This window comes from Amblyraja radiata, chromosome 15, assembly GCF_010909765.2.
Source record: "Amblyraja radiata isolate CabotCenter1 chromosome 15, sAmbRad1.1.pri, whole genome shotgun sequence".
Taxonomy (NCBI): domain Eukaryota; kingdom Metazoa; phylum Chordata; class Chondrichthyes; order Rajiformes; family Rajidae; genus Amblyraja; species Amblyraja radiata.
This window is the reverse complement of record NC_045970.1, coordinates 53868798-53874851: the sequence shown is the minus strand read 5'-3', so window position 1 is coordinate 53874851 and position 6054 is coordinate 53868798. Positions and strand designations below refer to the sequence as shown.

The 6054-nt window shown below is 45.6% G+C and overlaps 1 protein-coding gene across 1 annotated transcript in view; it reads right to left on the bottom strand.

Moving 5' to 3' along the window:
• The window catches only part of LOC116981584 (zinc finger protein 208-like), a 111946-nt gene that overhangs the window by 95862 nt on the left and 10030 nt on the right, over positions 1–6054 (bottom strand). The gene's annotated exons all lie outside the window — the stretch shown is intronic.

Below are 6054 nucleotides of genomic sequence, written 5' to 3'. Positions count from 1 at the left end.
ATTGGTACACCAGCTTGTTCACACTGGGGGAGAAAGGTTAAAAAAGTTCCTGGTCTTCTTAGAGTCTAGAGATACAGTGCGAAAACAGGCCCTTCGGCCCAACAGGTCCGCGCCGACCAGCAGTTCCCACGTATTAACACTATCCTACACCCACTAGGGCCAATTTTTACACTAGCCTATTAACTATAAACCTGTACGTCTTTGGATTGTGGGAGGAAACCGAAGATCTCGGAGAAAACCCACGCAGATCACGGGCTGAACGCACAAACTCCGTACAGACAGCACCCTATAGTCAGGATCGAACCGGGGTCACCGGCGCTGTAAGGCAGCAAGTCTACCACTGCGCCACCATCATGAATTGAATTGAATACATTTCATTAGCCAAGTATGTATACATAAATGGAACTGGCCTCCGTTGTTAAATCCTGTTGCATCCGCAAGTGACTGCTGGTGTTGGACTCTATGGTTACTGCTGATATATTACTTTTCAGCCTATTGCACTTTATCTGTTTATTTATTGTGTATATATATGGTCTATGGACTCTTGACATGGACTTAAGCAAAAAAGGGTTCTTGGGGGAAAAAAGAGCTACTTTAAATTTAGTTGTGTCTGATTGGGTAACTATGGTAGGGTGAAGACTATTCCATGCTTTAATTGTGCGGAACTCCATGGAGCATACAGCATCACTGGACTGAAGAAATTGGATTACGTTTTGGGTAGAGGCCCTTCTTTAGACTCCCTCTGGTTTTAGTGTTTTTAGTTTAAAGATACAGCGTGGAAACAGGCACTTCGGCCCACCTAGTCCATGCCGACCACCGATCACCTGTACACTAGTTCTATCCCACACATTAGCGATGTAAGTCAAGAGTGTTTTATTCTCTCATCTCTTGTATCTGTAAAATTGCCCCAAATGTGTATGGAGTGGGTGAGGAAAGTGGGATAACAGAACTTGTGTGAATGGGTGGACAAAAATGCTGGAGAAACTCTGCGGCTGAGGCAGCATCTATGGAGCGAAGGAAATAGGCGATGTTTCTATAGAGACCCTTCTTCAGACTGATGGGAGGGTGGTGGGGGGCGGGAAGAAGAAAGGAAGTGGCGGAAACAGTGTGCTGATGTAGAGCTGGGAAGGGGAGGAGATGGCAGAGACTACCTGAAATTGGAGAAGTCAATGTTCATACCGCTGCGGTGCTAGCTTGTTCCTGCCTTCTCTCCATCTATCTATCTATCTATCAGACACCAGACGCAGAATCGCCGAGATTTTTTCCATTTCGGTAGAGATTTCACTTTTCATTCCAAGTATCCATTCCTGATTACATTTCGACGTCTTTATGTACCCATTTTTAATCAAATCCTTCTCCCCCCCCCCCCAATTAAAAAAAAACTGGCTTCTCACACATAGAATGTGGGCGAACGTTCCATCGTGTGATGTCACAATGCCCAAAGCTCACAGATGTCCAATCGGAATGCAGCAGCCCCAGCACCAGCCCCTCCCCCGCAGCCTGTGTCGAAGCTCGGCATCACGTGTGTGGGAATAGAGAAAGAGGATTGGGGATGATAGGGAATGGGGAACAGATGGACCGTCCCTACCCCTCCCCCTTCCACTCTCCCTCCCCACTATTTCCCCTCTCTCCCCCCACCCCTCTCCCCCTCCCTCCACACTCTTATCCCTCCCTCCCCTACCCCATCACTCCCCCTCCCTCCCCCACACCTCGCTCCGCCTCCCCCATGCCTTTTTTGACAAGTTTGTGTTCACAAAATAAATTTTGGTTGTCGGGTGTCTGCAGCCCAATTGTTTGCCTTGCCTTTTTTGACAAGTTTGTGTTCACAAAATACATTTTGGTTGTCGGGTGTCTGCAGCCCAATTGTTTGCCTTGCCTTTTTTGACAAGTTTGTGTTCACAAAATGAATTTTGGTTGTCAAGTGGCTGCTGCCAAATTGTTTGCCTCGCTTTTTAAAAAGTTTGTGTTCACAAAATGAATTTTGGTTGTCAAGTGGCTGCTGCCAATTAACCTACAAACCTGTATGTATTTGGAGTGTGGGAGGAAATGGAAGATCTCGGAGAAAACCCACGCAGATCACGGGGAGAAAGTACAAACTCCGTACAGACAGCACCCGTAGTCAGGATCAAACCTGGGTCCCGGGTGCTACTCTGGGTGCTGCATTCACTGGAAGGCAGCAACCCAACCGCTCGCTGCGCCACTGTCATTAATCGAATTGTAAATTTTGTTAGCCAAGTATGCGTACATTCAAGGAATTTGCCTCAGTCGTTAAATCCTGTTGCGTCCACAAGTGACTGCTGGTGTTGGACTCTGGTTGCTGCTGATATATTACTACACATATCTTTGATAGTGTAGTAATCTTTGATCGTGTAGAAACACTAAGGGGCAGAAAACGCTGGTGGGTGTTGTGTACAGGCCACCTAACAGTAGTAGTGAAGTTGGAGATGGTATCAAACAGGAAATTAGAAATGCGTGCGACAAAGGCAAAACCGTTATAATGGGTGACTTCAATCTACATATAGATTGGGTGAATCAAATTGGCAGGGGTGCTGAAGAAGAGGATTTCTTGGAATGTATGCGGGATAGTTATCTAAATCAACATGTAGAGGAACCAACGAGAGAGCAGGCTACTTTAGACTGGGTATTGAGTAATGAGGAAGGGTTAGTTAGCAGTCTTGTTGTACGTGCCCACTTGGGCAAGAGTGACCATAATATGGTTGAGTTCTTAATCAGGATGGAGAGTGACATTGTTAATTCAGAAACAATGGTTCTGAACTTAAAGAAAGGTAACTTTGAGGGTATGAGACGTGAATTGGCCAAGATTGACTGGCAATTAATTGTAAAAGGGTTGACGGTGGATATGCAATGGAAGACATTTAAAGACTGCATGGATGAACTACAAAAATTGTTCATCCCAGTTTGGCAAAAGAATAAATCAGGGAAGGTAGTGCATCCGTGGATAACAAGGGAAATCAGGGATAGTATCAAAGCGAAGGATGATGCGTACAAATTAGCCAGAAAAAGCAGCATACCGGAGGACTGGGAGAAATTCAGAGACCAGCAGAGGAGGACAAAGGGCTTAATTAGGAAAGGAAAAATAGATTATGAAAGAAAACTGGCAGGGAACATAAAAACTGTCTGCAAAAGTTTTTATAGATATGTGAAAAGAAAGAGATTAGTTAAAACAAATGTAGGTCCCTTGCAGTCAGAAACAGGTGAGTTGATCATGGGGAACAAGGATATGGCGGACCAATTGAATAACTACTTTGGTTCCGTCTTCACTAAGAAAGACATAAATAATCTGCCGGAAATAGCAGGGGACCGCGGGTCAAAGGAGTTGGAGGAATTGAGTGAAATCCAGGTTAGCCGGGAAGTGGTGTTGGGTAAATTAAATGGATTAAAGGCCGATAAATCCCCAGGGCCAGATAGGCTGCATCCCAGAGTACTTAAGGAAGTAGCTCCAGAAATAGTGGATGCATTAGTAATAATCTTTCAAAACTCTTTAGATTCTGGAGTAGTTCCTGAGGATTGGCGGGTAGCAAACGTAACCCCACTTTTTAAGAAGGGAGGGAGAGAGAAAACGGGGAATTACAGACCAGTTAGTCTAACATCGGTAGTGGGGAAACTGCTAGAGTCAGCTATTAAAGATGGGATAGCAGCACATTTGGAAAGTGGTGAAATCATTGGACAAAGTCAGCATGGATTTACAAAAGGTAAATCATGTCTGACGAATCTTACAGAATTTTTCGAGGATGTAACTAGTAGCGTGGATAGGGGAGAACCAGTGGATGTGGTGTATCTGGACTTCCAGAAGGCTTTCGACAAGGTCCCACATAAGAGATTAGTTTACAAACTTAAAGCACACGGCATTGGGGGTTCAGTATTGATGTGGATAGAGAACTGGCTGGCAAACAGGAAGGAAAGAGTAGGAGTAAACGGGTCCTTTTCACAATGGCAGGCAGTGACTAGTGGGGTACCGCAAGGCTTAGTGCTGGGACCCCAGCTATTTACAATATATATTAATGATCTGGATGAGGGAATTGAAGGCAATATCTCCAAGTTTGCGGATGACACTAAGCTGGGGGGCAGTGTTAGCTGTGAGGAGGATGCTAGGAGACTGCAAGGTGACTTGGATAGGCTGGGTGAGTGGGCAAATGTTTGGCAGATGCAGTATAATGTGGATAAATGTGAGGTTATCCATTTTGGTGGCAAAAACAGGAAAGCAGACTATTATCTAAATGGTGGCCGACTAGGAAAAGGGGAGATGCAGCGAGACCTGGGTGTCATGGTACACCAGTCATTGAAAGTGGACATGCAGGTGCAGCAGGCAGTGAAGAAAGCGAATGGTATGTTAGCTTTCATAACAAAAGGATTTGAGTATAGGAGCATGGAGGTTCTACTGCAATTGTACAGGGTCTTGGTGAGACCACACCTGGTGTATTGCGTACAGTTTTGGTCTCCAAATCTGAGGAAGGACATTATTGCCATAGAGGGAGTGCAGAGAAGGTTCACCAGACTGATTCCTGGGATGTCAGGACTGTCTTATGAAGAAAGACTGGATAGACTTGGTTTAGACTTGGGACGACAGATGGCACAATGGGCTAAGTGTTCGGCTGGCAACCGGAAGGTAGCTGGTTCGAATCCCGCTTGGAGTGCATACTGTCGTTGTGTCCTTGGGCAAGACACTTCACCCACCTTTGCCTGTCTCTGTGGATGTAATTATGTGAAGCACTTTGGGGTCAATGCAAGTTGACTAAAAATGTGCTATATAAATAAAGAAATTTAATTTAATTTAATTTATACTCTCTAGAATTTAGGAGATTGAGAGGGGATCTTATAGAAACTTACAAAATTCTTAAGGGGTTGGACAGGCTAGATGCAGGAAGATTGTTCCCGATGTTGGGGAAGTCCAGGACAAGGGGTCACAGCTTAAGGATAAGGGGGTAATCCTTTAAAACCGAGATGAGAAGAACTTTTTTCACACAGAGAGTGGTGAATCTCTGGAACTCCCTGCCACAGAGGGTAGTCGAGGCCAGTTCATTGGCTATATTTAAGAGGGAGTTAGATGTGGCCCTTGTGGCTAAGGGGATCAGAGGGTATGGAGAGAAGGCAGGTACGGGATACTGAGTTGGATGATCAGCCATGATCATATTGAATGGCGGTGCAGGCTCGAAGGGCCGAATGGCCTACTCCTGCACCTAATTTCTATGTTTCTATCTTTCTATATGTGACAATAGGCCGTGGACCGAGGAGCCAAAAGGGCTCTAGATTTTAACTTTCTTGACCCATGTCTGGTATCTACTTGAAATTTGGCACAGATTTAGATAAAATATAATTGATAAGGAATTCATAATTCGTCAGTGCAAAAAGTTGCACACTAATTTATTAAGCTAATAGGAAAATGTAACAGCACCCTCTTGTGCTCAAATATATATAGCTGTGCATGGGAACATTGAATATGTGGCTGCTGCAGTGGTTCCGGGTTTCACCCGCTCCTGAACCCGCCTAATTAATGGATGAGGGCAGATCCTGTGCGTTCTCCAGCTTACTGAACGCCACTGACTGCCAGTGTGCAGAATGAGGGTCACGGCCATAGTGGGACTGGGACAGTGCCAGGCTGGGGGAAGGCTAAGCAGGGCTCGAAATTAACGGTTGCCCGATTGCCAATGGCCATCTAAAGTCCCGCCAGGCAACCTAAAAGCCATGTCATTTTGCCCGGCTTGGCAAGCACCCGGGACACCTGCAGTTCAACTCTGAGCGGGCCCCCCTCTCTATCTCTCTGGCAATTTCCATCGCTGCCCACCATCTGTGTCCGGGCCGCTGCGCTCCGCTATATGATCCTTGGGCGGGTCTCGGGTCTTTGTTTCTCATAATGGCTTCTTTGACTTTCATTGTCACAACTTTGGTCCTCATGTTGATAAACCGGAATAAAATTTTCCAAAGGTGGTGGAAAGACTGGAGGATAGACTAGGTGCTGAGAGCTCTCTCATACCTGCATGAATCATAGAATCATAGAAAATAGTTGCAGGAGTAGGCAATTCGGCCCTTCGAGCC